The following is a 23066-nucleotide window of genomic DNA, read 5'->3' on the forward strand; positions in this document are numbered from 1 at the left end:
AAGGCCCGGGACACCACCACGTATGACAGGCCATGAGCCAGCCAGTACACGGTCATCAGGACCATGATGTCCCTTCCCCAGCCATGGGTCGCCTCTGAAGGGAAAAGCCTGATGAGGGCCAGTATGGACTCACGGCTCAGGCGGAAGTCTGGGCGCAAGTCCACATCAGGGTTGAAGAACATTGCCAGGACTGGCACAAGCCTGTTGACCCTGGCATACTGGACCATACTGTGGTCCTGTGAATTGAGTTGAAAGTGTGTGATTGTTGGCATGTACACATGAACTATTTAACTACAAGTATGTTAATAGCATCACAACCACTGAATCATGTAACCTTTGTACTGCCATGTAATATAGTCTAACACGCTGGACCAGAGCTAGGGACAGACCTAAGTTTGAACAATAATAGTTTTGGAAACATTTGTCTTTATGATGTGTAAATTGAACGCTATGATGCCTTTTACAATTATGAGTGAGCATTCCAAAGGAATTGGTGATACTGTCATGACTGCTCATATCCAGCAGATGTCACTCTCCCTTCATGGTCTGTCATTACTTGCCATGTATCCATCCATCCATATAAATGACTCTGATCTGAATGATTGCTTGATCTAGTCTCTAGTCTGTCTCTAGTCAGTCTATTAACATTTGATTTAAGAATGGGTGGTTATTACCTTGTAGAGTAGCAGGAGTAGTGCGCGACGCATACGTGCTCTCCTGCGCTCTGAAAAGGCATGCTCCTCATTTCTTCGCTGCTGCTTTTGCAGCTGCAGCCACACCCAAGATGCAATCGCCGCCGTTTTCATCTTGTCTGGTGAACACGGTGTTTGGGGTTGAACCCCCTTTTGTATCCTTCTGACCCATGATTACTAATCATTTATTAGTTACTGACAGGCATCACCTGGCTGGCATGTGTTGCCAGCCAATAGGGGATAGTAAGATCGATAACGTTTCACATCTGAGAAGGAGATAGCCTCGGAGAAGCAAACCACGCCTACTTAGGAGACCGTTTGTAGGATTTGTGTACTACTTCGCCTCTAGTGGCTCCAATGGAGAATGTGTATCTTCCTATATTAACAATCTTTGGTAGGGTGTTGTAAGGTCAGGTGTACAACTCAACCAAAAAGCCAACTGATAAAAGCTGCTGTCATGTGGGGAAAGAGAGACACCTACTGGCCAACAAAGACTATTACGAGGACACACTGGGAACACTGACCAGCTGCTCCTCATTCACCTGATTGGACCCCTGTTAGCCCCGCCTACACACACACACACACACACACACAAAACCCATCTAACCCCTGCTCATTTTGCTATATGCCTGGTCTTCAAGATACACCACAACATTGGGATCCCCCTGTATTTGTCAAAATACTTCCAAAACGTTAATGAAGTCCATGATCATAACACCAGAGGCAGCTCCATGAATCATGTTCAACCCAGATTTGGCACAACAAAGGGAATGAACTCGTTCTCATGCTATTCATCAAAAATGTGGAATGCTCTACCAAAAGGAGTAAAGGAGTGTAAAACCCTAATCACTTTCAAAACTGCCCCAAAGATACACCTTCAGGAGGCTGCAATTCGAAAATGGCCCCTGTCTAAGTCTTAACCTACCCCCCCCTCCCCTTTTATTTCTTCTCTTGTACATATTTTTCACTCTTCATACCAGTAACCTGTAAGCTGATTGTATGACGTTCTGTATCGTAGTGTGTATATCTGTTTGTCTCTTATATGTCATCATGATTTGTGTGCATGGGGATCTCATCTTAAACAAGCTCAGTGCGTCTTCCAGTTTAGTAGACCTTGTATTGTGAATTTCTACTTCCATGTACTGTTGTTCTCATGTCTTACTAAATAAAGTACATCAATCAATCACACACACACACACACACACACACACACACACACACACACACACACACACACACACACACACACACACACACACACACACACACACACACACACACACACACTGTGACACACACACACACACACACACACAGGCCCTGATAGACCTGTGACAGTAGCATACAGGAGGCTTGCGGAGCTAGTTCAGGCCAGGCAACTCAAGGGATTGTGCCAACCGATCAGGTGACTATAGTCACATGCACCTTTCTCCTGATCGGGTGGTTATAGGTACTGTGCTGTTATTACCTGCTCACTCTGGCTGCCCTGTCTAGCTGAGCTGACGTGCCAACGCTGCTGCTGCTGCTGACATCCTGCTGTACCGCTGCTCGCTTACCTGCATGCTGCTGCCCATGAATAGTGTTATCCCACCGTCTCCCTGGCATCCACCTGTAGGCTCTGTTTCTAGAATGTACAAGAATCTACTAGAATGTCTAGATCTACAAGTTCACAATGCGTCGCGATGCGACCCATTGTGAGCTTGTAGATCTGCTATTTTCAAAAGATTTTTTATATATTTTGATTTTGATATCCCTTCCCACAATGGAACCCCCCCCCCCTCATAGTCGGGGTGGGCAGCGTACATCTGTTCTACAAAAGTAAATGGAAAAATATATAATTTGCATTTAATAACAATGGGTAAAAAAAGAGGAGAACGGTTAAAAAAACAACAACATGTAGGCAAATCATTCGTAAGATATTACTCCTTTACATTTGGCCCCAGTGTAAAGGACTACACATTGTTTTGTCTCCTCTTTGTATCCTTGAGTAAAAGTAAAAAGAAGCCTGCAATAAGTTAATTCAGCGAGTAACAAACTGGTTAAGCACCTCTGCAATGCTACCAATGAACTAGTCTTAGATCAAGACTATCGTAGTCGTAGATGTATTTATCGATGTTGACATTTTTTATATCTACACAAGTCTTAGCTCCACCCCCCCCAGTGTGCCCTGGGCTTTCACAGGTAAAGCCCGTATTTCTTCAAACATATACAAATGCTAAATATAAGGTGCTTAACCGCTTGGCCCAAATGTTAACTAGGTGTCCGGCGTGTTTGTGTAATGTATCTTAGTCCATATTGTTCAATAACAAAGTGTTTTAATCAAGTCTGTGGCCGAACGCCTCGTTTACTTCCTGTTTACATTGAGTGTAATTCTGGCTTCCACCAGATGCGCCCCGTCACTACCGCCCGTTGAGAACTTCAGACAGAATCGGCTCCTCTGAGACCCCTCCTCCCGGGATTAAGATCGTGCTGACGCTGACCCGACTGGTGTAAAGTAACTAAGTTGTCAAGTACTGTACTTGAGAACAATTTTGAGGTATTTTTACTTTACCGGAGTATTTCCAATTGTCAGTATTTTTACTTTTATACTCCACTACATCTCAGAGGCAAATATTATACTTTTACTCCACTACAATTATTTGAAAACTTTAGTTGCTAGTTACTTTGCAGATATTATTATATAAAAAAACATATTTTAACCACTTTATGCTTATTCTATACATAGGCTATTTGAAAATAGCAGATCTACAAGCTCACAATCACGTCGCATCTTAGATTTCATTGTAGATCGGCTATTTTCAAACATTTTAGTGCTTTTACTTTTGATACTGTGGCCCCCCCAAGACAGTGTGACCCCATTTATATGTATTTTAAAGACTGATCATTATTTTCTATAATTTGGTTGTACTACTGTTTACATTTCATGTTAAGAAAACATAATTTCAAGCCCATCCAGTAATAATACTGTGAATTACCTAAGTGAGAAATATGGGTTTTTGTGGAGCAGTGAGGACGGAACGTTTGTTCTTAGCTCAGTTTCTCTGGGGTCCGCATATAACGAAGCACACCTTCCGGTCTGGAAAGAGAACATCAAGTCACGTCTTTTCCTGTTTTAACTCAGGTCAGTACAATGTAAACAAACCAATGATTTACATCATAAGAGCAGGCTTTAGTAATTAGCTATTTTTTGCTTAATGTTATTGTGTAAAGGAGTGTTTAAAGTGACGTCTTTTAAGGGAGAAAAAGTTTGAATGAAACTGAAACTGTCTGTGGGTGCCATCATTTTGTGCCTAAATGCCGCCATTTTGTGCTGCTGCCATTTTGTGCCTAAATGCTGCCATTTTGTAATGCCGCCATTTTGTGCCTAAATGCCATCATTTTTGTGCCTAAATGCCGCCATTTTGTAATGCCGCCATTTTGTGCCTAAATGCCGCCATTTTGTGCCTAAATGCCGCCATTTCGTAATGCCGCCATTTTGTGCCTAAATGCCGCCATTTTGTGCCTAAATGCCGCCATTTTTTAATGCCGCCATTTTGTGCCTAAATGCCGCCATTTTGTAATGCCGGCATTTTTTGCTTAAATGCCGCCATTTAGTAATTATATTTAGTGAATATTTAGATTTGGGCTTTTATTGTTTAGTTTATGCTTTGAATCATGAAGACATGGACTGTCATGGTGATTTAGAGTAACACCTCCAGTTATTTTCTATATATTATATTTGTGTCAATGTTGTGGAACACTAGCATTCCAAACCGTCATGTCATCCTGTGAGGGGAGCGTGTCTATGTTCCCCGCTTACCTAACCCTAACCTTGTGGGGGAACATAGAACCCGGGGAACATAGGGATGACCCCTATGTTCTATGGGGATTCACGGTAGTTGTGGACCGGATGTTGAGAGTTGGGGAAGTCCCGGCAAAGACGCGCTGTGATTGGCCAGTAGTCACTTTGAGTGGCAGTTGGGGCAAACGCAGTCCCCACAACTTGATTTACTACTCTGTGCCTATCGGTACATAACTCGGTCGGGGCTGAGTAGGCACAAGCAAACTTCGCAACGTTCGGCACGGCAACTCTGTGGTGAGTGGCTCAAGTTCACTCGAGACTGCGCCCCTCCGTCGCGGTCCAAAACTAAACTTTATCGGCGAAGAAAGGAGTCCGCGGTTGTTTGAAAAAGTAATGTCTCAAGCGAGAGTCGAACCCAGAGTGGGTAGAGAGTCTAATGATTAACAAGGTGTGCCACTGAGACCAGTGCTGAGATTGGGTATCCGGGCTGTATTAGAATGTGACTTCGCCCACCGTTCCCAACTCTTCTAATGTAGAGCGAAAGAAGCCCCGCCTGCGGGCCCGCCCCATGGGGGAACTCGGGGCGAGGCTTCCCAACTGTCGTGCACTAATATAGCTAGCGTGAGCAGCACAGAAGTAGCGTCGCTTTTGGTAGCCAGTAGTTTAAAGGGACAGTGCACCTTAAAACTGGACTTTGATAATGCACTTTTAAATAGTGTGTGTGTGTGTGCGTGTTTGAAGCTGTGGGCGTGGCCTTTCAGCTTGGGGGCATGGCCTTTTGACTTGGGTGTTGTGGTTTAAAACTGGGGGCGTGGCTTATCACCTTGGGGTGTGGTTTAAAGCTGGGGGCGTGGCCTATCGGCTAGGGGTGTGTGGTTTGAAGCTATGGGCGTGGCTTTTCAGCTTAGGGGGTGTGGTTTAAAGGTGGGGGCGTGGCCTATCACCTTGGGGATGTGGTTTTGAAGCTGTGGGTGTGGCCTATCGACTTGGGGGTGTGATTCGAAGCTGATTTGAAGCTGGGGGCGTGGCCTAGTGTGGCTTGAAGGTGGGGTGTGGCCTATCACCTTGGGGATGTGATTCGAAGCTATGGGCGTGGCCTATCAACGTGGAGGTGTGGTTTGAAGCAGGTGGCGTGGGTGTGATTCGAAGCTGATTTGAAGCTGGGGGCGTGGCCTAGTGTGGCTTGAAGGTGGGGTGTGGCCTATCACCTTGGGGATGTGATTCGAAGCTATGGGCGTGGCCTATCAACGTGGAGGTGTGGTTTGAAGCTGGTGGCGTGGCCTATTGGCTTGGGGGGTTTAAGCTGAGGGCTTGGGGTTTGTGCTCTAAAGCTTGGGGCGTGACCTATCACCTTGGGATGTGGTTTGAAGCTGGGGGTGTGGCCTTTTGACTTGGGGGTTGTGGTTTAAAGCTGGGGGTGTGGTTTGAAGCTGGGGGTGTGGCCTTTCAACTCTGGGGTGTGGTTTGAAGCTGGGCGTGGCTTATCAACATGGGGGTGTGGTTTGAAGCTTTGGCCGTTGCTTATATAATAGGGGGTGTGGTTTGAAGCTGGGGGTATGGCCTATCACCTTGGGGATGTGGTTTGAAGCTGGGGGTGTGTTCCATCAACATGGGGTCGTGGTTTTGAAGCTGGGGTGTGGCCTATCGACTTGGGGTTTGTGGTTTAAAGCTGGGGGCGTGACCTATCACCTTGGGTTGTGGTTTGAAGCTGTTGGTGTTACCTACGGCTTGGGGGCGGGGTTTGAAGATGGGGGTGTGGCCTATCACATGGGGGGGTTTAAGATGCGGGCGTGGCCTATCGGCTTGGGGGCGAGGTTTTGGTGCTGGGGTGTGGCCTTTTGACTTGGGGGTTGTGGTTTAAAGCTGGGGGCGTGGCCTATCAGCTTGGGGGTGAAGTTTGAAGCTGGGGGTGTGGCCTATCAACGTGGGGGTGTGGTTTGAAGCTGGCCGTGGGCGTGGCCTATCAATGTGGGGGTGTGGTTTGAACCTCTGGGCGTGGCCTATATAATAGGGGGTGTGGTTTGAAGCTGGGGGTGTGGCCTATCGACTGGGGTTTGTGGTTTGAAGTGGTGAGCGTGGCCTATAACCTTGGGGGTGTGGTTTGAAGCTATGGGTGTGGCCTTTCGGCTAAGGGGGTGTGGTTTAAAGGTGGGGTGTGGCCTATCACCTTGGGGATGTGGTTTGAAGCTGTGGGCGTGGCCTATTGGCTTGGGGGTTTTGCTGTGAAGGTGGGGGCGTGGCCTATTACCTTGGGGGGGGGGTTTGAAGCTGTGGGCGTGGCCTTTCGGCTTAGGGGGCGTGGTTTAAAGGCAGGGGTGTGGCCTATCAACTTGGGGATGTGGTTTGAAGCTGTGGCCGTGGCCTATCAGCTTAGGGCCATGGCCTGAAGCTGAGGTCGTGGTTTTGGTGCTGGGGTGTGGCCTTTTGACTTGGGGGTTGTGGTTTAAAGCTGGGGGTGTGCCCTATCGACTTGGGGGTTGTGGTTTAAAGCTGGGGGTGTGGCCTATTAGCTTGGGGGTGAAGTTTGAAAATGGGGGTGTGGCCTATCAACGTGGGGCTGTGGTTTGAAGCTGGCCGTGGGTGTGGCCTATCTACGTGGGGGTGTGGTTTGAAGCTGTGGGCGTTGCCTATATAATAGGGGGTGTGGTTTGAAGCTGGGGGTGTGGCCTATCAACTTGGGGTTTGTAGTTTGAAGCTGGGGGCGTGGCCTATCACCGTGGGGGTGTGGTTTTAAGTTGTGGGCGTTGGTTTATAGCTGGAGGCATAGCCTTCAGGCTTGGGGGCGTGGCTTGTCGACTTGGGGGTTGTGGTTTAAAGCTGGGGGCGTGGCATATCACTGTTTTGGTGTGGTGTGAACCTGGGGGCGTGGCTTATCACCTTGGATTGTGGTTAAAAGCGGTGGGCGTGGCCTATCGGCTAGGGGTGTATGGTTTAAAGCCGGGGGTGTGATCCATCGGCTAGGGGGTGTGGTTTGAAGCTGTGGGCGTGGCATATCACCTTGGGGTTGTGGTTTGAAACTGTGGGCGTAAAACATAGTCAGAGACAACAAGTCTACAAACCCTACCATGTTGTTTAGACAGGGTAACGTGGATGATTGTGCGTGTTGGTGGTACATACTGTATGAACCTGCAGCTAACAGCTCTGTCTGCTGTGGTGTAGAGAACAGCAGGAGAGGAGAGGATGTGGTCACAGAGAAGGCTGTAGATCATGTGATGATGTGAAAGCTTCAACCTGACCACATCCTCTGCCTTGTGTCTCTGCAGACACCGTCTCTGCAGGTCTCTGTACTTTTAAAATGAGTTAAGTATTCAAAAGTACATTTTCTGTTTAATATCAATGCATTGCTTTACAGAAAATAGTTAAAACTGCAGATCTATAAGCTCACAAAGCGTCACGAGATCGGCTATTTTCACAAACAAATATATAATTAATGTATAATGTGACGGTTCCCTGTATAGTAGTATAGTATAGTCACTCTCAGGTTATATGGTTATGGTTTGCATTTGCTTTGTATTCATTTGTGTTTCTCATTGGTTCCTATAGGACTTGGGGAGCAGTGAGATGTTGGCAATCAGCTACGGCAGGGGTCTTCAACCTTTTCAGGCCAGGGACCCCCAAACTGATGGAGAAGGGACCCCCTACCTCGTTGGGTAGGGGGGGCTACCACATATATTGTGTATAAAATTGAAGCTGTGATTGGCCAGTAGTCACTTTGATTGGCAGCTGTGACCTCTGCACTACTGACTTTACTGATTTCCACACCTCATCTGTTTATTCATGATCTGTTCGTTCATTTTGATTATTTAATAAACACTAATGTCTTGTTAAACTGCGTCTCCCCTGTCTTTTTGCTATGTTCCCTGCTGGTCCCCCTAGGCCAGGGTCATAACAATAATGTATTTTGTAAATGTGTAAGTTGTGATGACACTACCACATACATTTGTTAAATAATGTATTTCCTGTCCAGGTATGATGAGTAATGAAAGAAAAAGATACACAAGAGACATAACATACTTGGTGATAACAGGGGAATATATTGGTTAACATATGGTTGAATATTTAACACTTAAATGTAGTGTACAGAAAAAAAAAAATTGTTTTGTGCAAGATGATTATGGCCATTATTCATTTTCTGTTGACATGGTTCACTCATAGGGGGGCGCTGTGGGGAAAAAGCAGCACATGTAGCAAAAGTTCCACAGGAAGTGAGGTATCAGGAACAACTATAAAAATACAGGAAGTGAGGCGGCCGTGGGTTCCATTTTAGGTTTTGAAAAAAAGGTGGTGTTTGAGAAGGAGACTCTTACTAAACCAGCCTATACAGCCTATACTAAACCACTGAGCAGTGTGGCCGGAGAACTTATGGATCTGGAAGGAGAGAAGTTTGGTGGAGGAACATTTCTGAGGGTTTAGCTCTGAAGCCAGTCAGAGCTTTTGGACAAAGAAACCCATGTGGCTGACCCTTACTTGAAGGTTGGGTGAGGAATATACTTTTTTTTATGCAATGCCTTTTCATTTGATGACTTTGGGGATCCCCTGATTTTCGGAAAATAGAAGATCGACAATATCTGTTGAAATACTTTTGTATTACTTTTTGATTACTATACTCATTGGAGACTTTGAGTTTGCGGGGCTAAAGATCTGAGTTTCATCTGTATTTTGAAGTGTACTGATCGTTTACTTGAATTGAATTATTATTTTGGTTGATTAATATTGGGTCAGATAAAATACTGCATTTAATTTCAAAAGCAACAGTTTAGTGTTTTCTTTTTGGTCTGCAATACAGTTTGTTTACAGTATAAAGAATTACTGCCGCAGGTACAGGACCTTTATTTCTTTAATATAACTTTATGGTTCTGATTGTTATAAAGTGGCTTCATGTTAACAGAGCTGTTAAAAAGATACAATGATCAGCTAAAAGGACCAGTACATGTTCTCATACTGTGACTACATAGCGGGGCAATGTCTTACGCAACCTGACTGAAGTTACGTAAGAGAGAAACACAGGAGCGTAGCTTTAGACACGCCCCTTATGATAGAAGAGTTACAGCGTTGTACTTTCAACCATTTAGACCACACACAGCGTTGCAGTGAACAGAACAGGCTGGATCAAAGCATACACATTCATGTAGGGTAAGTGTTATCCATCAATGTACTAGAACACATTCCTCTAGTCTGGTCTGCTGGGATAAAGGTTCATATCTGCTGTTTTCAGCTTTATCTTTATGAAGGTTAATGTTGTGCTGTGTTTTATACAATGTATTACAACCACTTGTTATTATGTATCAAAGTTTGGCTGAATGTAAAATACAAACAATGTAGGAGAACTTTTAATTTCTACCTTTTCTCTCTGTCTCCCTACCTTCTGTATCAATCTGTTTAGTTCTGACGTGTGTGTGTGTGTGTGTGTGTGTGTGTGTGGTCGCTCCAGGAAAGCGGAGACAATGAGTGACTTTTTTTTTCTAAATGTCTCATGCATGAGCATGAGCATGAACGCACGTGGGCGTGCATGTTTAACATGGGCTGAGTTCACATGCACACACTTAGCCCTAGAATGTCTGTGATCTTACATACATTTCAAGTATTCCAAATACACAGTCATAGATCGCTCTCGGAGCCCCGCTGTGTAGTGACGATGTGCGCGGCCATAAAAGTGCTCTAAACTCCGTCTGTACTCACCCAATAATTAATTCCTAAGAGTTGGAGTCATATTTTGTCCTCTAGTTTCATATCCATTTGAAAGTTCTGCCAGAAAACGTGTGTTTAGTCAAATATCTCCACTTTTTCAAGAGTTGCACACGGACGACTTTCTGTAGGGAGCTAGGGGGGGCGACTTGAGTGACGGACCGAATGTACCCAAACGGTCCATCACTCACGTGCGTGTGTGTGTTTGTGTGTGTGTGTGTGTGTGTGTGTGTGTGCGCGTGCGCGTGCCATGGCAGCGCGGAGGTGAGATGCATGTGGACACCAGCAGTGTTAATGTTGTTGAGTAAGACTAAAAGACTAAATAATGTCAGAAAACTAAAATATGTCTCAAACTAAATGGAGTTTAATTCTAAAGACTAAATCAGAATTTGCTGTCAAAATGAACTCTGGAGACAGTGTTGTTTTTTGTAACATATAACAACCACACCGTTGTACCAGCGTTAATGTAGTGCAGTAGGTGCAGATTTATCATGCATTTTGTAACGCTGCCATGGATTCGTGTGTGTGTGTGTGTGTGTGTGTGTGTGTGTGTGTGTGTGTGTGTGTGTGTGTGTGTGTGTGTGTGTGTGTGTGTGTGTGTGTGTGTGTGTGTGTGTGTGTGTGTGTGTGTGTGTGTGTGTGCGCCCTTGAGCTATATTGTAGATTTGGTGTAGAGGGAAAAAAGAACGTCTCAAAACATCACATTGAGCTGAAAAACATACTTTTTATTCCAATAAACCCTCATAAATACTAGCAGAGTGACTTTTTTTCTAAATGTGTCATGCATGAGCGAGGAACGCACGTGGGCGTGCATGAGGTTTAACATGGGCTGAGTTCACATGCACACACTCTGCTGTGAGTGTGTGTGTGTGTGTACGTGTGGCCCTTGAGCTATATAGTATATGACGACCATGCAGACATACCTTGGTCATTTGTTCTCATGTTTTTGTTACTGTTTTTATCTTTATCAGATGCTAGGTTCATTGTTTACCTGTGATCCTATAGTTTACTGAGACACTACACTGTCTCTGTGTATTCTATGATCCTATAGTTTACTGAGACACTACACTGTCTCTCTGTATTCTATGATCCTATAGTTTACACTGTCTCTCTGTATTCTATGATCCTATAGTTTACTGAGACACTACACTGTCTCTGTGTATTCTATGATCCTATAGTTTACTGAGACACTACACTGTCTCTCTGTATTCTATGATCCTATAGTTTACTGAGACACTACACTGTCTCTGTGTATTCTATGATCCTATAGTTTACTGAGACACTACACTGTCTCTGTGTATTCTATGATCCTATAGTTTACTGAGACACTACACTGTCTCTGTGTATTCTATGATCCTATAGTTTACTGAGACACTACACTGTCTCTATGTATTCTATGATCCTATAGTTTACTGAGACACTACACTGTCTCTGTATTCTATGATCCTATAGTTTACTGAGACACTACACTGTCTCTGTGTATTCTATGATCCTATAGTTTACTGAGACACTACACTGTCTCTGTATTCTATGATCCTATAGTTTACTGAGACACTACACTGTCTCTGTATTCTATGATCCTATAGTTTACTGAGACACTACACTGTCTCTCTGTATTCTATGATCCTATAGTTTACTGAGACACTACACTGTCTCTCTGTATTCTATGATCCTATAGTTTACTGAGACACTACACTGTCTCTGTATTCTATGATCCTATAGTTTACTGAGACACTACACTGTCTCTGTATTCTATGATCCTATAGTTTACTGAGACACTACACTGTCTCTGTATTCTATGATCCTATAGTTTACTGAGACACTACACTGTCTCTGTATTCTATGATCCTATAGTTTACTGAGACACTACACTGTCTCTGTATTCTATGATCCTATAGTTTACTGAGACACTACACTGTCTCTGTATTCTATGATCCTATAGTTTACTGAGACACTACACTGTCTCTCTGTATTCTATGATCCTATAGTTTACTGAGACACTACACTGTCTCTGTATTCTATGATCCTATAGTTTACTGAGACACTACACTGTCTCTCTGTATTCTATGATCCTATAGTTTAGTGAGACACTACACTGTCTCTGTATTCTATGATCCTATAGTTTACTGAGACACTACACTGTCTCTCTGTATTATATGTATGTGTTTACCTTGCTTACTGTTCTCTCTCTCTACGTCGTCCTCAGACGAGCCCTCCATCAGCGTCTCCAGTCATCTCGGTTCTCCATACATCTCCAGCTCCTTCGTGATTTCTGCACCAGCATCTTTCCTTAGTACATCCACGTAGGTAGGTGTTTATACATGCTTATCTTTGTTGAGATCAGATGCTGTGTGTGTGTGTGTGTGTGTGTGTGTGTGTGTGTGTGTGTGTGTGTGTTACCATTTGATGTCACGCAAAAATAGCAGATCTACAAACTCAAAACGCGTCGCACTGTGACACGTTTTGTAGATCTGCTATTTTTGCTATTGTTTAATTGGAATCCTGAAAAGTAACATTTTTATTTAATTTTAAATGCATTTAGTTATACTTACGTTAACTTTATGAACTTAAATACAAATACATTGGTCATAAAAAAGACAATAGAATTGTAATACTAGTCATTAAGCTACTAATACAGACTGAAGTCATTAAAGCGGGTCATGTTATGAATCATAACAGCTGAAATCAATAATAAATCAGTATTGTGATATTAACCTGTGGGCCGCATTAAGTGAAGGTGGGGGCCGCATGTGGCCCCCGGGCCGCCAGTTGCCCATGTATGGTATAGAGTACTCTATGTAAGGGTGGAGGGCCTCCACTTCTTTATGATTTATCAAGACTGGTGAGAAGTATTTTAGCAAAGAGCGTGAAAATCAACTCCACTTTTATATCTTACAACTCACCAGAGCTTTGTTGACAGTGTGTGTAGGTGACCCCCCCCCCCCCCCCACTGTGTGTGTAGGTAACCCCCCCCCCCCCCACTGTGTGTGTAGGTAACCCCCCCCCCCCACTGTGTGTGTAGATAAACCCCCCCCCCCACTGTGTGTGTAGGTAACCCCCCCCCCCCCACTGTGTGTGTAGATAAACCCCCCCCCCCACTGTGTGTGTAGGTAAACCCCCCACCCCCCCCACTGTGTGTGTAGGTAACCCCCCCCCCCCCCACTGTGTGTGTAGGTAACCCCCCCCCCCCACTGTGTGTGTAGGTAACCCCCCCCCCCCCACTGTGTGTGTAGATAAACCCCCCCCCCCACTGTGTGTGTAGGTAACCCCCCCCCCCCACTGTGTGTGTAGGTAACCCCCCCCCCCCCACTGTGTGTGTAGATAAACCCCCCCCCCCACTGTGTGTGTAGATAAACCCCCCCCCCCACTGTGTGTGTAGGTAACCCCCCCCCCCACTGTGTGTGTAGATAAACCCCCCCCCCCACTGTGTGTGTAGGTAACCCCCCCCCCCCCACTGTGTGTGTAGATAAACCCCCCCCCCCACTGTGTGTGTAGGTAAACCCCCCACCCCCCCCACTGTGTGTGTAGGTAACCCCCCCCCCCCCCACTGTGTGTGTAGGTAACCCCCCCCCCCACTGTGTGTGTAGGTAACCCCCCCCCCCCCACTGTGTGTGTAGATAAACCCCCCCCCCCACTGTGTGTGTAGGTAACCCCCCCCCCCCCACTGTGTGTGTAGATAAACCCCCCCCCCCACTGTGTGTGTAGGTAAACCCCCCCCCCCACTGTGTGTGTAGGTAACCCCCCCCCCCCCCACTGTGTGTGTAGATAAACCCCCCCCCCCCCCCCACTGTGTGTGTAGATAAACCCCCCCCCCCCACTGTGTGTGTAGATAAACCCCCCCCCACTGTGTGTGTAGGTAACCCCCCCCCCCCACTGTGTGTGTAGATAAACCCCCCCCCCCACTGTGTGTGTAGGTAAACCCCCCCCCCACTGTGTGTGTAGTGACCCCCCCCCCCACACAGTGTGTGTAGGTAAACCCCCCCCCCCACTGTGTGTGTAGTGACCCCCCCCCACACAGTGTGTGTAGGTGACCCCCCCCCCACACAGTGTGTGTAGGTGACCCCCCCCCCCCCCACTGTTTGTGTAGGTAAACCCCCCCCCCCCCCCCCCCCCACAGTGAGGTGTGTATTATAAAGGTTATTGTGTCAGTGTCACTTTGACTAAATCTAATCTAAATCTTACGAACAATGAAGGTCTGTCTGTCTGTCTGTCTGTCTGTCTGTCTGTCTGTCTGTCTGTCTGTCTGTCTGCCTGCCTGCCTGCCTGCCTGGGGGACAGACACATCTTCACTGATGTAGGATCTGATCTGAACCAAATGGACCCTTACAGGTCACTCTGAGAGTGTACACATGGAACTAAATGGACCCGTAAGGGTCCATTTAGTTCCATTTGTTACACTCTCTGAGTTACATTGACACTGTGAATAGATGGCATCCATGGCAGATCTACAAGCTCACCCCCATGCAGACAGACAGACAGACAGACAGACAGACAGGAATGGGGAGCAGACTGATAACCTCGTCCCATTGGCTACTGTAAACGCCAGTCAATATGTGTGACATGTCCCGCCCTAGCTGTTGCCAGGCAACATGTCTGCTCAGTGTGTTGAAACTAAGCTCACTTCCTGTTGTCTGTGATGACAGGAAGCAGCTTCTCTACTCTGACCACACGTCTCTGCACTTCCCTTTTCTTCCTCTCTTTGTGATGTTTAATGTTCATGAGTGATGAATTGAATGACAGGACCACAATGTGTTATCCTTTTAGCATCATTGTAACATCATACCACTGTACTGTTTACAAACTGTTAATAAAGTACTGAATGCAATCAATACATCAATCAATCAATACATCAATCAATCAATACATCAATCAATCAATCATGACACAAACAAGGACTCCATAACTATGAGAGTACAAATGGATCCATAATTTCACCATTTGGTTCCATGTGTACACTCTCAGAGTTACAGACCTGTAAGGGTCCATTTGGTTCCATTTGTACACTCTCAGAGTTACAGACCTGTAAGGGTCCATTTGGTTCCATTTGTACACAGAGTTACAGACCTGTAAGGGTCCATTTGGTTCCATGTGTACACTCTCAGAGTTACAGACCTGTAAGGGTCCATTTGGTTCCATTTGTACACTCTCAGAGTTACAGACCTGTACGGGTCCATTTGGGTCCATTTGGTTCCATGTGTACACTCTCAGAGTTACAGACCTGTACGGGTCCATTTGGTTCCATTTGTACACTCTCAGAGTTACAGACCTGTAAGGGTCCATTTGGTTCCATGTGTACACTCTCAGAGTTACAGACCTGTACGGGTCCATTTGGTTCCATTTGTACACTCTCAGAGTTACAGACCTGTACGGGTCCATTTGGTTCCATTTGTACACTCTCAGAGTCACAGACCTGTAAGGGTCCATTTGGTTCCATGTGTACACTCTCAGAGTTACAGACCTGTAAGGGTCCATTTGGTTCCATGTGTTCACTCTCAGAGTTACAGACCTGTACGGGTCCATTTGGTTCCATGTGTACACTCTCAGAGTTACAGACCTGTAAGGGTCCATTTGGTTCCATGTGTACACTCTCAGAGTTACAGACCTGTAAGGGTCCATTTGGTTCCATGTGTACACTCTCAGAGTCACAGACCTGTAAGGGTCCATTTGGTTCCATGTGTACACTCTCAGAGTTACAGACCTGTAAGGGTCCATTTGGTTCCATGTGTACACTCTCAGAGTTACAGACCTGTAAGGGTCCATTTGGTTCCATGTGTACACTCTCAGAGTTACAGACCTGTAAGGGTCCATTTGGTTCCATGTGTACACTCTCAGAGTTACAGACCTGTACGGGTCCATTTGGTTCCATGTGTACACTCTCAGAGTTACAGACCTGTAAGGGTCCATTTGGTTCCATGTGTACACTCTCAGAGTTACAGACCTGTAAGGGTTCTTTCGAACCACCTTAAAGGGCAAGACCACTTTGGTAGAGGTTTGGGTTGTGTATTTACCTTGCCAAGATGTAACTCCAAAGGTGGACAAGAAATAAAAAAAAAATTGCTCCATTGATTAGAAATTGATCATTCTACATTTGCTCCTCATTGACTTACATTGTATGGTAAACAGCTCTCAAAGTCACTCTTTTAGCACATAAACAAACACGAACAAAGCTGATTCAGACAATATAGAACATCACCAAACCCAGTACTGTTTTTTTTTTTTTATAAAAATGTTAACTTCCTGCTGATTTTACTATTTGAAGATCCGGATCCGGATCCAGTTCAGGTTTTCCTCTTAATAAAAATAGCAAAATCAACAGGAAGTAACATTTTTTTATTAAAAAAAAAAAACAGTACTGGGTTTGGTGGTGATCTATATTTTCTGAATCAACTTTGTTTGCGTTTGTTTATGTGCTAAAAGAGTGACTTTGAGAGCTGTTTTACTGTACTATGTAAGTCAATGAGGAGCATATTTTGAATTATCAATTTTTATTACACGGCTTGGTTGAATGCTCGATTCTGATTGGTCAGTCATCGGTCATTATTTCTGGATAATGACCTATGAGCTCTATAACGGACCGCTGTACCGATGCTTGTTTTATGCTTTATCCAACATGACAGCCATGTAAACAAACAAACAATGTCATTTACAACTAAACGTTGCTATCAAGAATGTTTTTGAAAACATTTGAAGTGAGAAATGGACGACGCAATAACCGAAAAGTGATTCGACTGCACTTCCTTGTTTATCGTGGCACAACAACGGGGGAATACCAAAACGCTCGCCCCAAAACACAGTCACCCCGGGGCAAATACGGCGGTATTACAGGCAAATCGGCGGTATATAGAATGGGGGCGAGTGTGTTTTGGGGCGAGTCTTCCGGTTACCTTGTGGAATACTGTCATTAGTTTTCCGAGGCGAACTTGTCCGCCCAGCCCAATACTTATGGAATACTTTCATTGCGTAAGCAAGGAAATACTTCGTTTTGTTGTTACTTTTGGGTCAATTTATTTATTTATTAAGTAGCCGTGTAATAATTAAGGCTCCGTCTCGGTGCATAATCCTGTCGGGCTTTAAATTTCAATAATGACCACCTCCCCATGCATTATCCCTTGCCTAATCAATGGAGCGATTATTTTTTATTTCTTGTCCACCTTTGGAGTTACATCATGGCAAGGTAAACCAGAGTGGTCTTGCCCTTTAAGGAACCCTGAGGGTCCCTGACCTTTGAGAACCATTGTTTTAGAGTGAAATAACCCCAGGCTGTGATCATAGCTGAGAACACTTTTCAAATATAGGGGAGAGTGGGGTAATGTGAGACACTTTTTACATTTTCTCCCCTCTAGGTGAGCTAAAATGATATATCAGTAAAATTTACACATTTCCCATACATTTGGGATGTTTCCTAACAATGGAAATTATCAGAATGTATTCAAGCCAAAGGCAGTGAAAATATGATTGTTTTAAAAAAAGTGGTCTGGTGTCTCACTTTACCCACTTTACCCCAGGTCTGGGGTAAACCGAGACAAACCAGATTTTTTACATTTTACTGATATATCATTTTAGCTCACCTAGAGGGGAGAAAATGTAAAAAGTGTCTCACATTACCCCACTCAATGTAAAAAGTGTCTCTCATTACCCCACTCTCCCCTATGTTCTTGGCATAACAAGTAAAACATAATGCAATGTAATATTAGATTAAAATATGTTTAAGTACTAAACTTAGACACTTAGGGTAAAGTGAGACAGTGTCCGACTTTACCCCAAGCCATTTGTCTCACTTTACCCCACAGCCACATTTTGGTGAAAAGGACCACTTTTAGCAATTCTGGCTAATCTACAATTAGCATTAATCACATGGTTTGTAGTTCATCAACATGCATGACATAAGTTTTTCTACCTGAATCAATTTTTTTTGACACAACAGCTGATTATGTTGACAGCCCAAAAAATTACTTTTACATGCAAAAAACATATTTTTGTGAAAAAACATGCTTACCACAACACAATGAGGTCCTCTCCTCCATGGTAAGTGGGAAATGGGAGGGGCTTCAAAATCTAATGGTCATATGACCACACAGGTGTTGTGGTCAGGTGATAAGGGGGGTGTCTCACTTTACCCTGTGTCTCACATTACCCCACTCTCCCCTAAAGGTTCCAACTGGTGTGATGAAGAGAAAAAGGGTCTTCCTCATAGTGTGCATATGCTAATGATCAATGACCGTGTGCGAGTGCAGAGACATTGATTAAGAGAACCAAGCAAGACTGACTGACTGACTGACTGACTGACTGACTTTTCTAAAAATTATTTGTAGGATTAGTGATGTCTGAACATCAGTAACATCATAACAGTCTGCTGTCATGATAAAAAAGGATATTTATTTATCATTATAAATAAGTAGTGGTGTCTGAACCTCAGTAACATCATAACAGTCTACTGTCATGATAAAAATGATCTTTATTTATCATTATACATAAGTAGTGATGTCTGAACCTCAGTAACATCATAACAGTCTGCTGTCATGATAAAAATGATCTTTATTTATCATTATAAATAAGTAGTGATGTCTGAACCTCAGTAACATCATAACAGTCTACTGTCATGATAAAAATGTTCTTTATTTATCATTATAAATAAGTAGTGATGTCTGAACCTCAGTAACATCATAACAGTCTGCTGTCATGATAAAAATGATCTTTATTTATCATTATAAATAAGTAGTGATGTCTGAACCTCAGTAACATCATAACAGTCTGCTGTCATGATAAAAATGATCTTTATTTATCATTATAAATAAGTAGTGATGTCTGAACCTCAGTAACATCATAACAGTCTACTGTCATGATAAAAAGATCTTTATTTATCATTATAAATAAGTAGTGATGTCTGAACCTCAGTAACATCATAACAGTCTACTGTCATGATAAAAATGATCTTTATTTATCATTATAAAGTAGTGATGTCTGAACCTCAGTAACATCATAACAGTCTACTGTCATGATAAAAATGTTCTTTATCTATCATTATAAATAAGTAGTGATGTCTGAACCTCAGTAACATCATAACAGTCTGCTGTCATGATAAACATGATCTTTATTTATCATTATAAATAAGTAGTGATGTCTGAACCTCAGTAACTGTCTGTCATGATAAACATGTATGTTGTATGAAGGTGGATCAAGGACCCACTGCACACATTCAGCAAAGCCTTTCACATGGAATAATGTATATCTGACATGTTTATATAACTGTATGTTCAACTCCAGGCTGAATGCATTAGTGTTGCTTCACTATATTTTTACACCAGTTGTTTTGACTTATTGATAAACTTTGTACATGTTATCCGTGTGTCCTGTCTACCTGAATGGATCAGAGCTCTAAACCAATCACAATCTCTACTGATAATATGTTGTCTTTATTGACAGATCCTGTATCCAATCATCTGACACTTTACACACTTCTTACAACACAAGAACACGGTAAGACTTAATGTGCTTGGAATGTAAAATATGGAATAAATGAACAACATGATTTATATTCATATTCATCCTGGGTTGTGTATTGTTTACATTATGAGTCATTTTAGGAGAGTTGAGTGATGTGTAAATAGTAAAGATAAATATGGATCAGCAGCTCAGCTTTAATCACATTGTTAAAAATCACTTTAATCAAAATGATTTATTTGATTTATTCTAGTTCTGTCCAATACATATTGAGATATTTAGAACATAATTATCAACATGACCTCCTCCCATATTGTATATGGAGAGGAGAGGAGAGGAGCTGCATGATTGATAGGTGTCAGTTATGTTTGTCAGTTATACAAATGCAGATTTACAAACTCACATGAAAAGATACATGTGCACTGTGCCAACTGTGTGTGTGTGTGTGTGTGTGTGTGTGTGTGTGTGTGTGTGCGCTCTCACTCACAACATGTCGTGCTGTGAGGAGTTGTAGCTTGTAGATCAGCTATTTCTGGTGAGAATGGTTGGTACGCAACTACGATGAAAAGATAAATGTGCACTGTGCCAACATTGTGTGTGTGTGTGGTTTGTCTGAAAGAGTCTTTCAAAGTTCCCTTTCTTCACCATCTCTGCAGAGTTGCTGAAGAGACAACATTTCCTATTTGACATGACAACAACTAAATATTCGTCTTGTCATAATTGCTCTTATATTGGTCACACAAAAATAAAACAATTATCTCTACCCAGTGGTGGACAGTAACGGAGTAAATGTACTTGAGTACTGTACCTATAAGTACACATTCTGAGGATCTGTACTCTAATTGAGTATTATATTGTTTGATACTTATTACTCTTACTTGAGTACATTTCCGAGACAAATATTTTACTTTTACTCAAGTACGTTTCTAGGAAGGACATTTAGGTTGGCTGTTTCTTTTTTTCCACACTAACATGTTTCTGGCTTCCCCCTCCGCTCGCCTCTTTGTTACATCTTGTATGTGTGTAATAGGAGTAAAAGTATTTAGTTCTGGTTCCTCAGTCATGTCTATGTTTTTATAGGTGTTTCTGCAGGCTTTGTATAACGTAGTGGTTCTACAAACACATCAGTGCATGCAGTGCAGGTGGTTTCACAGAGTTACTTCTCTGAAACAAGAGTTACAAGGTCCTATAAATTAATTGTGGAAAAATTACAGCAATTGATATACAAATTAAGAAATGTACTTCTACTTTCCCTTTTACATGACTTTAAGTATTTTTAAAAGCATGTACTGTATATATATATTTTTTTTACTAATTTTAATATACAATCTGTATGGTAAAGTATGTTAATACAATATAACTTATATCAAATCAAATCAAATCAAACTTTATTTATATAGCACATTTACATCGACAGGTCGAACCAAAGTGCTTCACAGTACAGAGCATAGTAGCATAGACAGGCAATGAATTAAATAGAATTAAAAGCAATAGAGTAAAAATGAGTCTTTAGTAGGGACTTGAAGGCCGTCAAAGACCGAGCAGTGCGAACATGGAGGGGCAGGGCGTTCCAGAGATTGGGACCGGCCACGGCGAACGCACGAGCTCCTCTGGTCCTGAAGTGTGTGTCAGGCACAACCAGGAGAGACTGATTGGCCGATCTCAGGGCTCTTGTTGGGGCGTAAGGAATGATCAATTGAGCTAGATATGGAGGAGACAGGTTATTTTGGGCTTTAAAAACAAACACTAAAATCTTAAAATCAATTCTGAAGTGGACAGGGAGCCAGTGGAGGGAGGCGAGGACTGGGGTGATATGGTCACGCCTATTGGTGTTGGTGAGGAGGCGGGTGGCGGCATTTTGCACAAGCTGAAGACGCCGGATAGCGGACTGATCAATGCCTACATAGAGAGCATTACAGTAGTCTAATCTAGTTAAAATAAACGCGTGGACGACTCGCTCGAGGTCGATACGGGGTAGATAGGCCTTTGCCCTGGCTAGAAGCCTAAGCTGAAAAAAGCTAGCCTTGACCACGGAGCTAATATGCTTATTGAATTTGAGTTTATTGTCGAAGGTGACACCAAGGCTCTTAACTGAGGAACGGATGTTATCACTGAGGGGGCCGAGTGGGGTGATGGGTGAGCTAGGGTTATTGTCGAAGATGATGACTTCGGTCTTGCTTTCATTCAGAGTGAGAAAGTTTGTGTTCATCCAGGATTTTATATCAGAGAGGCATTTTAACAGTGGCTGGGCGGGGTCTGTGCTGGTCATATTTAACGGTAAATAGAGCTGAATGTCATCTGCATAGAAATGAAATGATAGATTGTGTTGCTTAATGAGTGAGCCTAATGGGAGCATATAGAGCAGAAAGAGGATGGGACCAAGGATGGAACCCTGAGGGACGCCGCAGGTTAGAGGGGCCGCACTAGAGTTAAAATCGCCTAGTCTAACTTTAAAACTACGGTCAGTAAGGTAAGACCTGAACCATAGTAGGGCAGTACCAGAAATGCCAACGTGGTGCTCCAATCTAGACAGCAGGATCCGGTGATCCACTGTGTCGAAAGCAGCTGACAGATCGAGGAGTACCAGGGCTGCAGGGCAGCCTATGTCTGTAATAAGGCGTATGTCATTGAGGACTCTTAGGAGTGCAGTTTCTGTACTATGTCCAGGTCTGAAGCCGGACTGAAATGTATCATGAATGCCATGAGTGGTTAAAAAAGCTTGCAGTTGGAGGTAGACTACCTTTTCCAGGGCTTTGGAAAGAAACAGGAGTTGTGATATTGGCCTAAAATTGGAAAGGGAGAGGGGGTCTAAAGTAGCCTTTTTGAGGAGAGGCTGCACCACGGCTTGTTTGAAAGCAGCTGGGACTGAGCCTGTGCAGAGGCAGGTATTGAAGAGCAACAAGATACTCGGGCCAACAGTGTCAAACGCGTCCTTGAGGAGACTGGAGGGAATACTATCAGCGGGGCTATTTGTAGGGCGCAGGTGCGAGATGACTTCGGCGAGTTGGGCTAGAGAAACAGGGTCAAATTGGCTGAAGGTGGCAATAGGAGGAGATAAGGGGGGGGGGCGTAAAGGCAGTAGGGGTGTGAGCTGACCTGAGGGTGGTGATTTTAGCAGTGAAGAAGGTGAGAAAATCTTCACAAAGGGCGAGTGAAGGCACAACAGGAGAGGGCTCACGGGGATTGATGATGGAGTTGAGAACATTAAAAAGAACCTGGGGTTTATGGCTATTTTTGGAGATTAGTGCAGAAATATAGTTGGTCTTGGCCAATTTGACTGCATTCTGGTAGTCAAAGAGACAGCCACGTAGGATTTCAACAGAAATATGAAGCCTATCCTTCTTGCATCTTCTCTCAGCACGCCGGCAGGCGCCTCTGAGAGAGCGAGTGGAGCTATTGAGCCAGGGCTCTGAAAGTGCTTTAGTGCTTTTTGTCTTTGATTTAAAAGGAGCAACGGAATCCAATAT

At 43.8% G+C, this 23066-nt stretch overlaps 1 protein-coding gene across 3 annotated transcripts in view; it reads left to right on the top strand.

Annotated features, from left to right (window-relative positions):
• Positions 1 to 8826: 8826 nt before the first annotated feature.
• The window catches only part of LOC308098958 (NLR family CARD domain-containing protein 3-like), a 62824-nt gene continuing 48584 nt past the window's right edge, over positions 8827 to 23066 (top strand). For 2 of the 3 annotated variants that reach the window (XM_080447428.1, XM_080447430.1), the window contains exons 1-3: positions 9554 to 9606; positions 12365 to 12465; positions 19582 to 19635. The gene's annotated coding sequence lies outside the window, so the exon portion shown is untranslated. Of the gene's footprint in view, positions 8947 to 9553; positions 9607 to 12364; positions 12466 to 19581; positions 19636 to 23066 lie in introns of those variants that run through there. The other variant, XM_080447429.1, reaches the window with a different exon arrangement.

The sequence above is a fragment of the Gymnoscopelus braueri genome (genome assembly GCF_963280865.1).
Source record: "Gymnoscopelus braueri genome assembly, chromosome: 13".
In the NCBI taxonomy this organism is placed as follows: domain Eukaryota; kingdom Metazoa; phylum Chordata; class Actinopteri; order Myctophiformes; family Myctophidae; genus Gymnoscopelus; species Gymnoscopelus braueri.